Source organism: Hypanus sabinus, chromosome 17 (assembly GCF_030144855.1).
Source record: "Hypanus sabinus isolate sHypSab1 chromosome 17, sHypSab1.hap1, whole genome shotgun sequence".
Taxonomy (NCBI): domain Eukaryota; kingdom Metazoa; phylum Chordata; class Chondrichthyes; order Myliobatiformes; family Dasyatidae; genus Hypanus; species Hypanus sabinus.
The window spans coordinates 20,537,796-20,559,334 of NC_082722.1; the positions used below are offsets into that span (position 1 = coordinate 20,537,796).

At 39.5% G+C, this 21,539-nt stretch overlaps 1 protein-coding gene across 1 annotated transcript in view; it reads right to left on the reverse strand.

Annotated features, from left to right (window-relative positions):
- Nucleotides 1-20,603, reverse strand: part of LOC132407122 (programmed cell death 1 ligand 1-like) — a 60,134-nt gene extending 39,531 nt beyond the window's left edge. Inside the window, exon 1 of the mRNA XM_059993417.1 lies at nt 20,486-20,603. The gene's annotated coding sequence lies outside the window, so the exon portion shown is untranslated. The remainder of the gene's footprint in view (nt 1-20,485) is intronic.
- Nucleotides 20,604-21,539: the final 936 nt, after the last annotated feature.

Genomic DNA, 21,539 nt, shown 5'->3' on the forward strand with positions numbered 1-21,539 from the left:
AACAGAATTAAATGGGATTGAATGAGTAACAATCACATAATGCCATTTCATTTCCAGATCAATATGGTCTAAGACTTGTAGGGGAACATGCTAACTTTTAAGTGATACACAGTTTGGAAGGTCCTGACAAAGGAGTCTTAGTGAGGGGCTCCAGTGCATTTTTTTTTTTTTTTGACAGCGCACATACTGTGGACAAGATATGGAAGAAACGATTCAAGGCCAGTTTGTACTCAGTGGAGCTAAGTTTTGTGTATTGATGGAGCCAAGTGAAGAGTATCCAACATACTCCAAATGTGCGTTTGATAGAAAATGTGAATTCTAGCAGCAATTTGTTCATGACATAATATCTAGCAACTGATACTACTCTTTTGGTCACAATATTTATGTGACTGGCTCAGCTATATTTCCAGGCAATAATGAACATCAAAAGGAAATTTTTGATTTTCCTCTGATCTGAGCATTTCCTTGCACTTGCATGGCAAAATTACACGTGCCATTTATCCACCTGCAATATGTCTGAATATTATTTATACCTGTGTATATTATTTGCAGAATCTGTTATTGAGATTAAAAAAAGTGATCATCTCTCTTCTCAGATTATGACAAAAGGTATGCCAGGTAAAAACATTCAAATGAATGGAAATGAGAATAATCTATAATAACTTTCAAGGGGGGGGGGGGGATAGATAACTATTTGGGAAAAATAGGTTAAAAATGGTTAAAAATGGGCTAGAGAAACAAATCCAAGAATTACCACAGATGTCACTGGCTGAATACCCATCTTATAGAACAGTACAGCATAGGAACAGATCCTTCAACTTAACACTATGTTGAATCAATGACACACATAATTAAACCAATCTCCCGTCCTTGGACTCACTTTACACAGCATGCTGTCGGAGCAGTGCTGCCAGGATAATCAAGGACACGACCCACCCAGCCAACACACTTTTAGTCCCTCTTCCCTCCGGAAGAATGTTCAGGAGCATGCAGACTCGTACCATCAGATTTGGGAACCGCTTCTTTCCAAATGTGATTAGACTGCTGAACGGATCCCGACCCTGATCTGGGTCTTACCTTCCAAATATCCAGACCTGTCTCTCAGTTTCTTTTTGCACTACCTTACTTTCCCTTTTCTATTTTTTATTATGATTTATAATTTAAATTTTATTATATTTACTATTGATTTGTACTCCAGGGAGCGCGAAGCACAGAATCAAATATCACTGTGATGAATTTATGCTCTAGTATCAATTGTTTGGCGGCAATAAAGTAAATAATAATACTACTACTACTACTACTAATAATAATAATAATAATAATAATAATAATAATAATAATAATAATAATAATAATGCAAATCCCTTCTGCCTACATATTGCCCACATTTCTCTACACTCTATAGATTCATATGCCGAATAAAAAGCCTTTAAAACATCTCTATTGTATTTGCATCCACTATCACTGCAAGCAGCGCGTGCCTGGCACCCATCTCTCTTGGAAAAAGATATTGACCATCCAGCTGTACAACTCAAGTTTACAAACTTCTATCAGGTCTCCCCTCTACCGCTCTAGAGAAGACAACCCAAGGCCATCCAACCTCTCCACAAAGGAAACGCCCTCTGATCCAGGCAGCAATTTAGAGTCATTGTAAAGTTTCAAGGCATCAAGTCAAACACACACAAGTAAACCTCAGCTGACAAAACTATCAGACTCAGAAACAGACCTTTTGGCCCACCAAGTCCATTAACACCTCACTTCTACTAATCTCATTTTACTCTTGCCTCATACCCATCAATTCATCCTAGATGCTTCCACTCATCACAAGATCAATTTATTGGCCAAATAACCCACGAACCTGCATGTCCATTGGACTTGAGGGAACCACAGCAACCAAAGGTAAATTACTGATTCATAGGAAGGATATGTAAATACCACGCAGCAACACTGGAGGTCAAGACTGAACCTGGCCCACTAGAGCTGTAACACAGCAGCGTTACTCACTGTGCCATAGCACATCACTCCTATATGGAGCACCTCTCTAACTGTGACATTAGGAGTTCTTAATTCAAATAAATTGAATGTACTCCACTGGTTAAGAGGGTCAAATGTGACTGTTGTCAATTAACCTTCATTTTTAAATCTTTTTATTATTATTGAAGATTAACACAAAAGATACACTAAGTCAATATGTCATTATATACAATTAACCTCAGATCTAGGCAGTAGTCCCTCAAAGCCCTAACCCCAACTCTATTCAGCTGTTTCCTCAAGGGCTTTCCTAACATTATAAAATTTACAGAGATTTTTAAATGACAACCAAAAATAAAATCAACTCCATTTGTAATTAACTGATTATTAAAGCAATTTCTGGCTACATACAGAGAGAACATTAAGGCTTGCAGTGACTAGCAATATCAGTCACTAATATGAGAGAATTAAAATAATATCCCTTGATATTCAATGGCATTGCGGGGGGTAAACTTATTCATAAACTTAACTAAAACCTTAATTGAAGTAACTACATCAATACTGCAGGCAGGCATGAAGGAAGTGAAAGGAATGTAGGAAAATACTCTACGTCCCTTGATGAATACAGGTGGTTGATTATCCAGTCAAGTTAACATCCTATAATTGGTATGATTGACACTTGATGCTCAACCCTGCCACTTCTTTTCACCACCAAAAGCTGCAGTCTATTCTATTCCAAGGTTTAATACAGCGGATCTTCAGAATTTCCTCAAAACCACTTCCCAAACCCTCAACTCTATCACACAGAACAATAAGTCAGCAGATGCATAGCAACATCACTAGGCACAGTTCCCCCTGCAAGTCACACAACTTCACTTCATCATTACTAGTTCCAATATTATGGTCTTATCTACTGTACCTAACAGGACTGACAAGTACCATCTCTGGGAGACAGTGCAGCAGAAGATAGCTCGTCTCTGCTTCAAAATGAATTAGGAATGGTCAATTAAGAGCAATCAGGAATATTTATATCATATAAACAAACAAAAAATTTAATTGAAATAAAAAAATGGAAATTTCCTTTGCTGTTTAAAAAAATCAAATTTAGTTCTGTCACAGAACTGATTAATCATAAATTGCCATTATAAAAAAGCATGCAAAACTCAAATCACTAAACATGTTTCTCCAAAATCAAATCCGGAATTCAATAGTTCTCAGGCTACCCAAGAGCAGAGATTAGTTACAAGTTAACATGCAGCCAACTGAAATCAATAAAGCTGATATCCTTCCAAAAGTTTCAAATCAAAGCCAATCATTAAAGTTCAAAAGGAAGTACAATGGATTCCAGTTAATTAGGCCAGCTGCTTATTTGGGATGACTCTTAAAGAACAAAAACTAATCAAGAAAACTGGCTGAATTCCGTTCCTTTATTTAGGACATATGCCACTTAATTTGGACAGAAGACTTGCTAAGCCGATTCCAAGAAGTATCAGTCATGTGCAGTTGTACAGCAAACAGTTTTTAGAAGCAGCATTTGTTGCATGTGCTTATGTTCAAAAAGCATTGATTTTTGTCACTGATATAAGCAGAAGACAATTCAGAACTGTTTTTTCACCACAAGTTCAAGCATTCACCCTTGGACATGTAAAAACAGCCAAGAGTGATAATGAAACAATTTCATAACTTCAAAGTGTTAGGAACTACGGAGAATTTGAAGGTATCATAGAAACATAGAAACATAGAAAATAGGTGCAGAAGCAGGCCGTTCGCCCCTTCAAACCTGCACCGCCATTCAGTATGATCATGGCTGATCATCCAACTCAGAAAACTGTACCTGTTTTCTCTCCATTACCCCTCATCCCATTAGCCACAAAAGCCATATCTAACTTCCTCTTAAAAATAGCCAATGAACTGGCCTCAACAGTTTCCTGTGGCAGAGAATTCCACAGGTTCACCACTCTCTGTGTGAAGAAGATTTTCCTCATCTCGGTCATAAAAGGCTCCCCCTTTATCCTTAAATTGTGACACCTCGTTCTGGACTTCCCCAAAATCTGGAACAATCTTCCTGCATCTAGCCTGTCCAATCCCTTTAGAATTTTATACGTTTCAATAAGATCCCCCCCTCAATCATCTTAATTCCAGTGAGTATAAGCCTAGACGATCCAGTCATTCTTCATAGGAAAGTCCTGCCATCCCAGAATCAATCTGGTGAACCTACTCTGCACTCCCTCTAAGGCAAGAATGTCTTTCCTTAGATTAGGGGACCAAATCTGCACACAATATTCTAGGTGTAGTCTCACCAAGGCCTTGTACAACTGCAGTAGAACCTCCCTGCTCCTGTACTCAGATCATTTTGCTATGAATGCCAACATAGCATTTGCCTTTTTCACCGCCTGTTGTACCTGCATGCCCACCTTCAATGACTGGTGAACAATGACACCCAGGTCTCGTTGCATCTCCCCTTTTCCTAATCCACCACCGTTCAGATAATAACCTGTTTTCCTGTTCTTGCAACCAAAGCAGATAACCTCACATTTATCCACATTAAATTGCATCTGCCTTGAATTTGCCCACTCAACTAACCTATCCAAGTCACCATGCATCCTCTTAGCATCTCCTCACAGCTAACACCGCCGCCCAGCTTCGTGTCATCGGCAAACTTGGAGATGTGCATTTAATTCCCTTGTCTAAATTATTAATATGTATTGTAAACAAACGGAGGTCCCAGCACTGAGCCTTGCTATACCACTCTATTCACTGCCTGCCATTCTAAAGAGGTCCCCTTTACTCGCACTCTTTGCTTCCTGTCTGCCAACCAATTCTCTATCCACATCAATACCATACCCCCAATACCGTGTGCTTTAAGTTTGCACACTAATCTCCTGTCTGGGACCTTGTCAAAAGCCTTTTGAAAATCTAAATATACCACATCCACTAACTGTCCCTTATCCACTCTACTAGTTACATCTTCAAAAAATTCTATAAGGTTCATCAGACATGATTTTCCTTTCACAAATCCATGCTGGCTTTGTCCGATGATTTCACCTCTTTCCAAATGTGCCGTTACCACATCTTTGATAACCGACTCTAGCATTTTCCCCACCACCGGTGTCAGACTAACTGGTCTATAACTCCCCGGTTTCTCTCGCTCTCCTTTTTTAAAAAAGTAGGGTTACATTAGCCACCCTCTAATCCTCAGGAACTAATCCAGAATCAAAGGAGTTTTGGAAAATTATCACTAATGTATCCACTATTTCTTGGGCTACTTCCTTAAGCACTCTGGGATGCATCTGGCCCTGGGTATTTATCTGCTTTTAAACCTTTCAATTTACCTAACACCACTTCCCTACTAACATGTATTTCACTCAGTTCCTCCATCTCACTAGACCCTCGGTCCCTTACTATTTCCGGGAGATTATTTATGTCCTCCTTAGTGAAGACAGAACCAAAGTAGCTATTCAATTGGTCTGGCATGTCTTTGTTCCCTATGATCAATTCACCTGTATCTGACTGTAAAAGACCTACATTTGTCTTGACCAATCTTTTTCTTGTCACGTATCTATAAAAGCTTTTACAGTCAGTTTTTATGTTCCCTGCCAGCTTTCTCTCATAATCTTTTTCCCTTTCCTAATTAAGCCCTTTGTCCTCCTCTGCTGGTCTCTGAATTACTCCCACTCCTCAGGTGTGCTGTTTTTTTTTTTTTTGCTAATTTATATGTTTCTTCTTTGGACTTGATAATTTCCCTAATTTCCCTTGTCAGCCACGGGTGCACTACCTTCCCTGATTTATTATTTTGCCAAATTGGGATGAACAATTGTTTTAGTTCAACCATGCGATCTTTTAATCCTTGCCACTCCATATCCACAGTCAACCCTTTAAGTATCATTTGCCAGTCTATTTTAGCTAATTCATGTTTCATGCCTTCAAAGTTACTCTCCTTTAAGTTCGGAACCTTTGTTTCTGAATTAACTATGTCATTCTTTATCTTAATGAAGAATTCCACCATATTATGATCACTCTTACCCAAGGGGCCTCGCACGACAAGATTGCTAACTAACCTTTCCTCATTGCTAAATACCTAATCTAGAATGGCCTGCTCTCTAGTTGGTTCCTCGAGATGTTGGTTCAGAAAAGCATTCTGCATACATTCCAAGAAATCCTCTTCCTCAGCACCCTTACCAATTTGGTTCACCCAGTCTACATGTAGATTGAAGTCACCCATTATAACTACTGTTCCTTTATTGCACGCATTTCTAATTTCCTGTTTAATGCCATTCCCAAACTCACTACTACTATTAGCAGGCCTGTGCACAACTCCTACCAGTGTTTTCTGCCCCTTAGTGTTATGCAGCTCTACCCATATCGATTCCGCATCCTCCAGGCTAATGTCCTTCCTTTCTATTGCGTGAATCTCCTCTCTAATCAGCAATGCTACCCCACCTCCTTTTCTTTCCCGTCTATCCCTCTTGAATATTGAATATCCCTGGACGTTGAGCTCCCATCCTTGGTCACCCTGGAGCAATGTCTCTGTGATCCCAACTATATCATATTCATTAATAACTATCTGCACCTTCAATTCATCCACCTTGTTACGAATGCTCCTCGTATTGACACACACAGTCTTCAGGCTTGTTTTTACAACACTCTTAGCCCTTATACAATTATGTTGAAAAGTGGCTCTTTTTGCTTTTTGCCCTGGATTTGCCTGCCTGCCACTTTTACTTTTCACCTTACTACTTTTTGCTTCAAGCCTCATTTTACACGCCTCTGTCTCTCTGCACTTGTTCTCATCCCCCTGCCACATTAGTTTAATGCCTACTGATCAGCAGTAGCAAACGCTTCCCCTAGGGCATTGGTTCCAGTCCAGCCCAGGTGCAGACCGTCCTGTTTATACCGGTCCCATCTCCCCCAGAACTGGTTCCAATGCGCCAGAAATTTGAATCACTCCCCCTTGCACCATTTTTCAAGCCACGTATGCATAAACAGTAAATCTGTTTAGGAGGGAGATGGCCCCAGGGGACTCCTGCACTACCTGCCTACTGCTACACTGTATCGACAATTAACTTAAATGTTACAATGAAAATGAAGGTCTGACGGATCTGATAACTATTAGGAACCAGTACAGTAGATTTGGTAGTATCCTAATTTGTTTTGTATTTTATTAAAATACACAGTGACTATAAAAAGTATTCATCCCCTTCTAAGTTTCATGTTTTATTGTTTTACACCATCGAATCACAGTGGATTTAATTTGGCTTTTTTGACACTGATTAACAGAAAAGACTCTTTCCTGTCAAAGTGAAAACCTTTCTACAAATTGGTCTAAATTTACTGTGATTATTGAACACAAAATAATTGACTGCATGTTACCACTTCAAATCAGTATTTCGTAGATGCATCTTTAGCAGCAATTACAGCCTTGAGTCTATGTGGATAGGACTCTATCAGCTTTGCACATCTGGACACTAATTTTTCCCCATCCTTCTTTAAAAAAAAATACTGCTCAATCTCTGTCAGGTTGCATCGGGATCATGAGTGAACAGCCCTTATTAAGTCCAGCTACAAATTCTCAAATGGATTGAGGTCTGGACGCTGACTTGGTAATTCCATTACCTTTGTTGTTTTTAAGCCATTCCTGTTTAGCTTTAGCTTTATATTTGGGGTCATTGTCCTGCTGGAAAACTTATCTTCCTCCAAGTCGCAGTTCTCTTGCAGACTGCATCAGGTTATCCTCCGGGATTTCCTTGTATTTTGTTGCATTTATTTTACTCTCTACCTTATCAAACCTTCCAGGGCCTGCTGCAGTGAAGCATCCCCACAGCATGATGCAGCCACTACCATGAATCACACTAGACTTGGTGTGTTTTTGATGACGTGCAGTGTAAGCCAATCATAGCGTTTAGAATGATGGCCAAAAAGCTCAATTTTGGTTTCATCAGACCACAGAATCCTCGTCCAGCTGACTTCAGCCTTCCACATGCCTTCTGGCAAATTCTGGCCAAGAGTTCATGTGCGCTTTCCATTCCCCCCCCCACCCCCCAACAGTCACTTTCTATTTGCCACTGCCCAATAAAACTTCGACTGGTGAAGCACCCGGCCAACAGTTATTGCATTCACAGTCTCTCCCATCTCAGCCACTGAACTTATAACTCCTCCAGAGTTTTCATAGGTTTCTTGGAGGCCTCCCTCACTTGTCCCCTTCTTGCACGGCCACTCAGTTTTTGAGGACTGCCTGCTCTAGTCAGATTTACAGCTGTGCCATATTCTTTCCATTTCTTCATTTTTGACTTAACTGTACTCCAAGGGGCATTTATTGACTTACAAATTTTCTTCTATCCATCACCTGACCTGAGATTTTCAGTAACCTTTCCGCAGAGTTGCTTGTCTTTGTGTTGTAGTTATTGCCAGGATACTGACTCACCAGCAGTTGGACCTTCCAGATACAGGTGTATTATTACTACAATCAATTGAAACACTTTGACTGCACATGGGTCAACTTTATTTAACAACTTATGTGACTTCTAAAACCAATTATCTGCACCAGTGATGATTTGGAGTGTATATTAAAGGGGATGAATACTTATTTAATAATTATTGTGCTTTATATTTGTAATTAATTCAGATCACTTTAGAAAGATCTGTTTTCACTTTGATACAAAGAAGTTTTTTTCTGTTGATCAGTGTCAAAACAAAACCCAAATTAAATCTATTGTGATTCAATGCTGCAAAACAATAAAACATGAAAACTTAGGTGGGGGTGGGGTGAATACTTTTTATAGACATTATAAATTGTTAGTTAGTTAGTTAAATTGTTCAAATTTTTGCACCTTTTTAGCTATTTCCATGATGCTTCAGCTAATTGGAACAGCCACTTAAATGGGCCAAAATGTACTGGTACTTATGTGTCTTAACTAACCAGAATCCACTGAATAAAATAAAATGTTAATACTTGAGTAGGAACAAATTATTGACTTTTTTTTGTAATTTTTTAATTGAAGTTCGTCAAACATTTCCAAAAGATGTATTTCAGACATTGTACATATACATCATATAATCATATATATCACAAAATCTCCACAAAGTATTTATCTGGGGTATACACTTATAGAAAAAAGTGAAAAGGAAAAAAAAGCAAAAGGAAAGAACTATATACAAGTAGGGAGTGATCTTTTTTTTTTACAACAGATTCATTGTTTTGTGAGAATAAAATCAGGCCTATGTGACATTATGTACTTAAATAATTTTTCCCAGTATGAATTTAATTATTCCAGCTTATGATTAACAGATGCTGTTATCTTCTCCATTTCGTAAATGTCCATTGTAATTTCCATCCATGTATTTAAAGTTGGGCTCTCCTGTGAGAACCATTTCCTAGTAAGAGTCTTTTTACTAGCTACCAGCAGTATATTCATTAAATATTTTTCTCTTTTGAACCATTCTTGAGGTATATATCCAAAATATATGGTCTTACTCTCCAAGGGTATTTCACATTTAAAGATGACTTGTAGGGCATTGTGTATCCCCCTTGAATAGTTTTTGATAACAGGGCAGTCCCAAAAAATATGATATTGATTTGCATTTTGATTTCTACAATTTATCCAGCAAACAGGGAGGTTACTATCATAATGGGATTTCTGAGGGGTGTAATATAATATCTTATCAAGTTTTTCCATCCAAACTCCCTCCATTTCTGTGAATTGGTACACTTCCATTGATATCTCCATATTGTTGTCCATTCTTCCTCATATATAATTATCCCTCCTTCCTTCTCCCATTTTGTTTTAATGTATGAAGTCGAATATGTTTTAAGATTTGACAACCCCTTATACATGCTTGAAATGATTCTACTACCATTATCTGAATTATATGATTTTTTAAAGAGCTCTATCAAGCTTGTATTTGCCTTGGTTACATTTTTAAGCTTCTTATTAACATATTGTTGCATCTGTAAATACTGATAAAAATCTAGTTTTTTCTAATAAGTGTTTCTCTTTAAGCATTTCAAAACTGAAAAGAGATCCTTCTATCTTTATGTTGCAAAGAACTGTTATTCCTTTAGCTATCCAGTACTTAAAACTAGCATCCAATTTATTTGGTGTAAAATCAGAGTCATATGCACACCATTTAAGAATTGCAATATCTCCCTCTAAATTATAGTCTTTTGTAGTAGTTTTTCAAATTTTAAGAGTCAATTTCACCCATGGGTTAGCAATAATATTTACGTACCTTTGCAGGTTGTTATCAGCTAAAATTGTTTGTATGGGAATGGGAAGTAAGAACTCCACAATGTTTTTCCATTCAGCGTCATATGTTGGGTTGCACCAACATATCACAGCTCTCAAATGTGCTGCAAAATAATAAACTCTAAGAGAAGGCAAGCCCCATCCCCCCCTTTCCTTTGCTAATTGCAAAGTTTTGAGACGAACTCTAGGCCTTTTACCCTGGCAAATATACCTTGATAGCATCTCATTCCATTCATTGAATTGATTTTGATGAATCTCTTTCGGTTGGGTCTGAAAGAGATATAAGAGTCTGGGCAGCATATTCATTTTAATAGACTGAATCCTTGAACTGAGACTGAAATATAGGAATCAGGCTCCATCTTGCCACATCTTCCTTATTTTTTTTACATAGAGGCTGAAAATTTTGCCAAATCTTTTGGCATAATGATGCCCAAATATTTGAAAGACTCTGTGTGCCATGCCCAGGGATATCCACTTTCAATTTCTCTTGGGGGGCTATTGTAATATGAAAGTAATTGAGTTTTATCTATGTTGATCTTGTATCCTGATAATTGACCATATTGTTCAAAGGATTGCATCAATTTAGGTAAAGAGTATATTGGTTGCCCTAGATAGATCAAAATGTCATCCACACAAGCCAATTTATGCTGTCCCTTTAATAGTAATTTCCCGGATATCTTCATATTGTCTGATGTCTTCACTAAGGAGGACATAAACAATCTTCGGGAAAAAGTAGGGGACCAAGGGTCTAGTGAGATGGAAGAACTGAGGGAAATACATGTTAGTAAGGAAGTGGTGTTAGGTAAATTGAAGGGATTAAAGGCAGATAAATCCCCAGGGTCAGATGGTCTGCACCCCAGAATGCTTAAGGAAGAAGCCCAAGAAATAGTAGATTCATTAGTGATAATTTTTCAAAACTCCTTAGATTCTGGATTAGTTCCTGAGGATTGGAGGGTGGCTAATGTAACCCCACATTTTAAAAAAGGAGAGAGAGGAAAACCGAAGGGAATTATAGACCGGTTAGTCTGACATCGGTGGTGGGGAAAATGGTAGAGACGGTTATCAAAGATGGGATAACAGCACATTTGGAAAGAGGTGAAATCATAGGACAAAGTCAGCATGGATTTGTGAAAGGAAAATCATGTCTGACGAATCTTATAGAGTTTTTTGAGGATGTAACTAGTAGAGTGGATAGACGAGAGCCAGTGGATGTGGTATATGTAGAATTTTTAAAGGCTTTTGACAAGGACCCACACAGGAGATTAGTGTGCAAACTTAAAGCACGCAGTATTGGGGGTATGGCAATGATGAGGATAGAGAATTGGTTGGTAGACAGGAAGCAAAGAGTGGGAGTAAACGGGACCTTTTCAGAATGGCAGGCAGTGACTAGTGGGGTAACGCAAGGCTCAGTGCTGGGACCCCAGCTGTTTACAATATATATTAATGATTTCGACGAGGGAATTAAATGCAGCATCTCCAAGTTTGCGGATGACACGAAGCTGGGCGGCGGTGTTAGCTGTGAGGAGGATGTTAAGAGGATGCAGGGTGACTTGGATAGGTTAGGTGAGTGGACAAATACATGGCAGATGCAATTTAATGTGGATAAATGTGAGATTATCCACTTTGGTTGAAAATACAGGAAAACAGATTTTTAACTGAACGGTGGCTGATTAGGAAAAGGGGAGGTGCAACAAGACCTGAGTGTCATTGTACATCGATCATTGAAGGTGGGCATGCAGGAACAGCAGGCAGTGAAAAAGGCAAATGGTATGTTGGCATTCATAGCAAAAGGATTTGAGAACAGCAGCAGGGAGGTTCTACTGCAGTTGTACAAGGCCTTGGTGAGACTGCACCTAGACCGGGGGTCGGCAACCCGCAGCTCCGGAGCCACATGTGGCTCTTTTACGTCTGTGCTGCGGCTCCCTGTTGCTTTGGGAAATAATTGGTTGTGGCGACCCTTTTCCTGGCACATCCGAACCGACTCACAATAAGATAGCCTACGGGGGTTTGCGAGCACAGAGCTTTGGAGCCTCTGCGCCATGGGGGGGGGGGGGGCAGGTTGAGGGAGGCTTAAAAGTGAGGCTGAAGATTTCGAATAAAGTTTTTTTCCTTCGACTGCAGTTACCGACTCCGTGTCGTAATTTTAGCGCTGCGTGTAGCACACCGTTACATGGTCAGTGTTTAATTAATATGTATTTTATGTTAGTTTGTTAGTTTTTGAAATGTAAATCTAAATTTGAAGATTATGGTGATCTTGTACAATCTAAATAAGACGTTGTGGCGACCCATTTCCTGACACATCCGAACCGGCTCACAATTAGCCAGCGTTCAGGCTAAGGGAGATAGCCTACGGGGGTTTGTGAGTACGTGTCTTTTGCAGCATCCGCGCCCATGGGGGGCGGGTTGAGGGAGGCTTAAAAGCAAGGCTGTTTAGTTCGAATAAAGCTATCTTTGACTGCAGTTTACTGACTGCGTGTAGCAACCGCTACAACGTGTTTTTATCGCTGGCTGTCCAGAGGGGAGGTGCTGAAACGCTTTGTCGCGCGTCTGGAAGAAGTGAAAACTTTCCTGGGCAGCAAAGGGCTCAACTTTCCTGAGCTGGAACAGCCAGAGTGGCTGGAAAAGCTACACTTCATGGTAGACATGACAGCGCACCTGAACACAGCTCTTCAACGGGGTAAGGACGTACAGCCCTGCACATGTTGGAGGATGTTTTGCATTCGAGCGCAAGTTGACGTTGCTTGCCAGAGATTTACAGAAAGGCACATTGTCTCACTTCCCCAATTTGAGAGAGTTCAAACAATGTCACGACATGATAAATTCGGAGTATTTACATTCTGCAATCATCGCAATGCAAACATCGTTTGGGAAACGCTTCTGTGAGTTCAGAGAGGAGAAAAACACATTATCCTTCCCGGTCACTCCCCTAAGCATCGATCCATCCCTACTGAATACGACTGCATTGTCAGGTGTGAGTCAACCTGAAGAAGTATGATAAATATTTTAATTGCGTATTATTTTACGTATATTCATATGTTTTCATTGTTCAGTGAAATAGTCCTTTTATTTTTCAGGTTGACAGCTGGCTGACGTTATTTTTGGTTTGCTGCTGGCGGCAAATTTAAGTTTGGCGTTTTTCATAAATACAAGAAGGACTCAAATAGACGTTGAGTATTTTACTTAAAAGTAACCTTCAACCCAACGTCTTTTTTTCGGAGTTCAAAATGTTTTTGTTGCATGCAGAAATGTAATTTCGTTTTCTCTGCAGGAGTTCATCAATTTCATAAATGCAACACATTATAGTTTATTTATACATAGCATAAAGGCAAAACAAAACGTTGTATGCAGTGTTATTTCATTTTAAATGTCAAACGGGTTTTGCGGCTCCCAGTGTTTTCTTTTCTGTGGGAAACGGGTCCAAGTGGCTCTTTCAGTGGTAAAGGTTGCTGACCCCTGACCTAGACTATTGTGTGCAGTTTTGGTTCCCTAATCTGAGGAAAGACATTCTTGCCATAGAGGGAGTACAGAGAAGGTTCAGCAGATTCATTCCTGGGGTGGCAGGACTTTCATATGAAGAAAGACTGGATCGCCTAGGCCAGGGGTCGGCAACCCGCGGCTCCGGAGCCGCATGCGCTCTCTTTCATCTTTGTGCTGCGGCTCCCTGTGGCTTTGGAAGACAAATGATGAATATTTAATTAAAATGTATTTTATGTTAGTTTGTTAGTTTTTGAAATGTAATTCTAAATTTGAAGATTATGGTGATCTTGTACAATCTAAATGAAACGTGTTTTTTGTCGCTATTAACATACGTCACCGCTGCCAATCTCTGACACCCGCCAGTGCGCGAATTTTTTTAATTTTTCGATCCAAGGTAGGCTAACTGTGGAGAATTCTAAAAAAAGAAAAGTGACTGAAGAAAACAGAACGTTTAATGATACGTGGGCAGATACATTAGCTTTCACTGCTGACGAGACTGGTTTACCGGTATGCCTAATATGCAATGAGAAACTAGCAAACAACAAAAAGTCAAATGTCACAAGACATTTCTAGAATAAACACGCAGCCTTTGCTCAAAAATATCCGGATGGAGATGAGAGAAAAAAGCTGTTTTGGAACTGATGTGGAAGATTGATCTGAGCAAAAATCATTTCAAGAAATGGATGAAGTCTGGAAAATCAACTACATATGCTAGTTCTGTTGCCGCTCAGGAAATAGTCAGGCACGGGAAGCAGTTTACAGATGGTAAATATATTAAAAAATCTTTCATTAAGATTTCAGAACATCTATTCACGGACTCTAAAAACAAGACTGAAATTGTGCAGAAAATCTGGGATATGCCCCTCTCTGCAAAGACTGTCAAAGACAAACCATAAAAATGGCAGAAGACATCCCAAGACAGCAAATTAAAGACATCAATTCAGCTGTGACCTACTCGATTGCCTGTGACGAGTCTAAAGACAAAGGTGATATTGAACAAATAGCGCTGTTCTGCCGGTATGTAAACTCTGCAGGAAGAAATGTTTGAGTTGATACCTCTAAAAGGCCAAACACAGGGGGAGGACATCTGTGAGGCTGTCTTGAATTGTTTAAGAGCCAAAGGAATAAAGACCACCCACCTGGTGTCAGTAGCTACTGATGGGGCACCAAGTATGACAGGAGCGCATAAGGGATTTGTGGCTTTACCGCAGAAGTCGCTGGACAGAAAACTGCTGACTTTTCACTGCATCTTGCACCAAGAGGCACAGTGCGCTCACACTTTTCCTCCGGAATGCACAGAAGTAATGGATGTTGTCAAGAAGTAATGGATGTTGTCATTCAGATTGTCAATAAAATAATGGCAAAAAGTTCAAATCACCGTCAATTCCGTTTGTTACTGGACGAGCTGGAAAGCGCATATTCTGATCTCCTGCTACACAAGAAATTAAAACTTTCCTGGGCAGCAAAGTGCTCACCTTTCCTGAGCTGGAACAGCCAGAGTGGCTGGAAAAGCTACACTTCATGGTAGACATGACAGCGCACCTGAACACGCTGAACACAGCTCTTCAGGGGAAAGGACGCACAGTTCTGCACATGTTGGAGGATGTTTTGGCATTCGAGCGCAAGTTCACAGTGCTTGCCAGAGATTTACAGAAAGGCACATTGACTCACTTACCCAATTTGAGAGAGTTCAAACAAGCTCACGACATGATAAATTCGGAGTATTACATTCTGCAATCATCGCAATGCAAGCATCGTTTGGGAAAAGCTTCTGTGAGTTCAGAGAAGAAAAAAACACATTATCCTTCCCGGTCACTCCCCTACGCATCGATCCATCCCTACTGAATACGACGGCATTGGCAGGTGTGAGTCAACCTGATCTTGAGATGGAACTGGCCGACATAGCCGACAAAGACATATGGGTGTCCAAGTTTAGACGCTTGACAGCAGACCTTGAAGATGTTGCCCGTCAGAAGGCCGTTCTTGCTCAGAATCATAAATAGAGTGATATTGAAAACCTCCCCAAATTGGTCAAACTTGAGTTCGAAACATGGAATGCTATCCCCGACACTTATGTAAACATTAAAAAGTATGAGCTTGGAGTCCTGTCGATCTTTGGATCCACATATGTATGTGAGCAGGTGTTCTCCAACATGAACTTTATTAAAAACAAACATCACGCACGCCTCACAGATGACAGCTTGCGATCCTGTGTAAAGATGAAGGTGACGTCATACAGCCCTGATGTGCAGACACTGTGCACTGAGGTCAAGGAGCAGAAATCCCATTAACCAATTATGATAAATATTTTAATTGCCTATTATTTTACGCATATTCATATTTTTTCATTGTTCAGTGGCATAGCCCTTTTACCTTTCAGGTTGACAGCTGGCGGACAATTTAAGTTTGGCGTTTTTCATAAAAACAAGGAGGACTCAAACAGACATTGAGTATTTTACTTAAAAGTAACCTTCAACCCACGTTTTTTTTTTCGGAGTTCAAAATGTTTTTGTTGCATGCAGAAATGTAATTTCGTTTCCTCTGCAGGAGTCCATCGATTTCATAAATGCGACACATTATAGTTTGTTTATACATAGCATAAAGGCAAAAAAAAGCGTTGTATGCAGTGTTATTTCATTTAAAACGTCAAACGGGTTTTGTGGCTCCCAGTGTTTTCTTTTCTGTGCGAAACAGGTCCAAATGGCTCTTTCAATGGTAAAGGTTGCCAACCCCTGGTCCAGGCTTATGCTCACTGGACTTTAGAAGATTGAGGGGGGATCTTATTGAAACCTATAAAATTCTACAGGGATTGGACAGGCTAGATGCAGGAAGATTGTTTCTGATGTTGGGGAAGTCCAGAACGAGGGGGCAGAGTTTAAGGATAAAAGTGAAGACTTTTAGGACCGAGATAAGGAAAAACTTCTCCACACAGAGTGTGGTGAATCTGTGGAATTCTCTACCACAGGAAACAGTTGAGGTCGGTTCATTGGCTATATTTAAGAGGAAGTTCGATAAGCCCCTTGTAGCTGAAGTGATCAGGGGGTATGGGCAGAAAGCAGGAATAGGGTTCTGAGTTGGATGATCAGCCATGATCATACTGAATGTCTGTGCAGGTTCGAAGGGCCGAATGGCCTACTCTTGCATCTATTTTCTATGTTTCTATTGAGCTAATGGTTCCAGATATAACGCAAAGAGTAGTGGTGACCATGCACAACCCTGTCTCATGCCCCTTTCTATGGTAAGACTATTTGATAAATACCCATTGATTTTAATCCTAGCAGTAGGATTGTCATATAGTGTCTGTATAGTTTTAATAATTGTGTCTTGGAAACCAAATCTATGTAAAGCTCTGTAAAGAAAATTCCAATTAACCGAATCAAAAGCTTTATCAGCGTCCACACATCACTATCGCTTCGATTTTATTTTTATGTCTATGATCCATAATGTGAAGTGTCCTTCGTATATTGCCTTGAGTCTGGCATTGTCGTATAAAACCTGTCAGATCATTACATATCAGTATGGGTAGAAACGTCTCTAATCATTTGGCCATGATGGAGGTAAATAACCCATAATCTACAATAAGAACCGATATTGGTCTAAATGACCTGCATTCCTTTTTATCCATGCCTTCTTTCGGTATAGCTGAGATTATCGCTTCCTTCCAACTGGGTGGCATTTGTGCCTCTTTTAGAGCCCAATTCAGTGTAGGGAATAAAACAGGAATTAACTCATTTTTAAATTCTTTGTAGCACTCTGCTGCCTACCCATCTGATCCCGGTGACTTGTTTAATTAAAGCCTACTAATCGCAGCTTTTAATTCAACTTCAGTTAGGTCAGCAGTCATCCTTCTATTTTGTTCTTCGCTTCAAGTGGGTCACTCTAGAGAATTCAAGAAGGTGTCAATTTCGGTTATGCTTCCCACTGGAACTTTGGAATATAGCGTTTTGTAAAACACTTCAAAAGCTTCTTGAATTTCACTTACCTTACTTTTATCATTTTCGTTCTTGGGTCCCTAATTCTATGAATTGTATTTTCTGCTATCTGTCTTTCAGTTCCCACACCAGTATTTTCATATATTTCGATCCACTTTCATAATGTCTCTGTTTCAGAAACATTAAGTTTTTCCTGATTTCTTGCGTAGCCAAACTATTTATTTTATTCCTAATTCTTTTAATTTCCCCTAATGTATCCTGTGCCAAATTCAATTTGTTTTTTTCTCTAGTTCCTGCAGCCTATTTTGCAATTCCTCTAATGTTTTATTCCTTTTTATTTCTTATATGAAGATATTGCTATAATTTTCACTCTAAAGACCGCCTTCAGAGTATCCCATAAAATTGGAGGTGAAACCTCTCTGTTATCATTAAATTCTAAGTAGAGACCAATTACTTTTTTTAGTTTGTTCCTTAAAGTAGGGATCATTGAGTAGACTTGAGTTTAGTTACCAAATAGTATTCTTTGGTTGTAGGTCAAAAATCAACAGATAAATATGTAGGTGCATCGTCACTTACATCTATTGTCCCAATTCCACAGGTGTTTATTTTGTCTTTGTCTTTTCCAAATGATATGAAATAGTCTATTCTTGTATATATAGAATGTGGAGCAGAATAATGAGTGTAATCCCTTCTGTCAGGGAAAAAGTCCCTCCATATATCAATTAAACCAATATCCTCAAAAAGTGTATTAACTTTCTTATGTAAAGATTTTGTTTCATAGACTCTTCCAATAGAAAAACCTAAGTTTGGTTGAAATTGTAAATTTAAGTCTCCCTCACACATCAGGAGACCTTCTGTTTCTGTTATCATAATACCAGTAATTTTCTGAAAGAAACCAATATCACTTCCCAGGGGTGTGTATATATTCAATAGAGTAACTGAATTGCCGTCCATATTTCCCTCTTACCAGAATATATCTCCCTTCTTTATCTCCCATTTCGAATATTTTTTTCAAAATTTAGCTTACTTGAGATAAGAATAGCAACTCCTCTCCTATGTCCTGATTTACATGAGGAGAAAAACAAGTTTTTTTATGCTCATTATCACTTAAATGAGTTTCCTGTAAATATACCACATGGGTTTGTTCTTTTTTCATTTTGGATAAAATTCTCTTACGTTTGATTGGATTTAATAGCCCATTTACATTAAAAGAAATGAATTTTACCTTGTCCTTAGCCATCTGTATTTATCTGTCAATGTATCATTGAAATTAGAATAAAACTTAATCGATCAACTCCCTGAACAAATAAGAACCAAGAAACTCAAATAATAACAAAAATGGCAACAAACGTGTGATTCCAAGGCTGAGGTCTCTAGTAAATGATTCTGCGTTGAGCTAGAGGAAATGTCTAGCTGTGGGGGATAACCCCTCCAACTTGTGAGTTGAGGACCCTCATTGCAGTATTCATAAAAGTCAATGAACAAATCCATTATACAGAAAAGATTTTCCAGTTTATATATATTCTCATTTTGGTGCGGAAAAAGGAGTAAGTGAGCAAATAAAGAATAACAACTAAGCAATATAAAATCCACATTATAATAAGTATTTCTCGAGATAGGTATATCACCATCTACTTTTGCTTCTGTTTAGCTTCTCAACATTTTTAAAGTTAGCCAAACCTTATGGCTATTCTGAAGGGGGTGAGGACTGTCTTTGGGAAACTCCAGGTCTCTTCCTGATATGTTTCTCTCGGCCTCCTCCCGTCTTCCGCCTTCTTGTTTCTCACACTATTTCCCAAGCTGAGAGGGACAATTCCTCAGCCAGACTTTCTTTCTTTCATTTTGGTCATGCTGACGGGCAGCCCTTTGGCCTTCATGTCTGTAGTCTCCTCTTCCACTGTCTGGTACAACTGCGTCCCGTTGTCATAAAACACGAAGTTTAGCAGGGTACGGAGTTTGAAATCTAATCTTATTTTGCTTTAATACTCGCTTTACTTCAGAGTATTCTTTGCGTTTCTGGAGGACCGTGGGGGGGGCGGGTAATCTTGGTCGATATATATTAATTTATCCTCTGAAAACACTCCCTTCTTACCCCAGGCCCTTCGTAGAACCTCCGCCTTGGTGCTGTACCAAAGGAACTTAATTATAATTGAGCGTGGCTTTCTATCCTGTGTTTTGCGACTAACGCGCGGTGTGCTCTTTCAACTTCCAGCTCCATAGCTGGGCGAAGATCCTGCGCTTCCCACAGTAACTTTCTGACACACTCCGTCATAGACGAGCCCTCCGCTCCTTCGGGAACTTTGTAGATTCTGATATTTTTCCGCTGTGATCTTCCCTCCAGGTCAAGCAGTTTACCTTCTTGGTGATGTATTATTTTTATTGTCTTGCTCAGTATCCGTTCCATGTTTTGAACGCAACTTCGACCTGCTCAATGCGAGTCTCTGCCACTGCTATTTTTTGATTAACGCTGGTGAGCTCTGCCTTAATATCACGGAGCTGCTGTTTTATATCTTTCTGGACCTCCATTATTTCTTTCAGGATTTCGAAGATATTCACCGCTTTGTCTGAACAAGGCCCAGCAGCCACCTCACTAGCACGCGGTCGGGTAGGAGAGCTGCTCGCTGCACTGCTCTTGGACGTAGGCTCCGCAGTGTCGCTTTTTTTATTTCCACTTCTTCTCCCCATTCTTGTCCCTCTTTTCACTTCAAATATTTTTCGAAAAATATTATATTTGATGGGTTAATGGGGTTAACTGGAAAAAAACAAATTATTGACATCTTGAAGAGACTCTTGATTTAATTCTCCATGCATTTAAATCAGTAGATTTAGCACATACAGGCACATCAGTAGACATCCATTTACCTGTATATCCGTATCTTTGACTGGCTCTAGAGGTTCAAAGGTAGTAGCTGCACTCAGGCTTTCCAGTCGCTGAGAAATATGAGATATGTCCAACCCTTTAGTCCCTAGCAGAATCGACCTTTTTCAAAAGAGGGAAGAAATTAAAAACAAATTGATCATTTGCAAGCTCTATATCAACAATCAACAACAGCTATGGGGCCTGACCAAAATAAAAATATCCTTTAGTGAGAAACACCTTTAATTACTAAACACACAAGGAGAATGAACAGCGGACAATACACCACTGAAAATCAAATAATACAGGATGATAGTTTTGGCATGACAAATATGAAGAATATAAGATTTTCATTAACTGTATGTGCAAAAGCAGCTAAATGAAGATGTCTCCTATATGCTTCTGGACAACATCTGAAGCAACACTGACGAGATCCTAGGCAATGTTTGCCATTTCAAAATAAGAACACCCCAGTATAATCAATCTATGAAAATCAGAGTACCTAGAAGTTATAAGATGCAGACACAATTAAACCCATCATTTAATACATTTAAAATTGAAAGCAGGCATTCAGCTATTTGTTTCACAATTGGGCTATTATATTATACAGGGAGGCCGCTACCTACGACCATCACATTAACATTGGTGAATATGAGAGATCTGTGACTGGCTACATAGAGAAGAGCATTGAGGGTGTCACCATTATTAAACACATCTACAGTATCAGAGGGAAAATCAGAAACCAAAGAGGCTCGCAGATAGCTAGGTGATCGGGATCCTGCCTTTCGATTGGGGGATGGCATAGCTCAGCTGTTTTATTCTACGCCATTTGGAAGGCAAAACAGGTTTAATAATAGAGAAGATACACCCATTCTATGGTGCATGCAGCAGGGCATTCAGTCCACAACAGACTACAAGTCCACCCTGTGTGACAACACTGATACTTCTCTCCCTGATATGCTGAATGTTTGATGCATGGAATGATATGCCAGCGAAGAAAACCCTAGCCAGGATCAACCCATGTAGAGCAACGAGGCCTGATAATATTCCTGGTAGGGT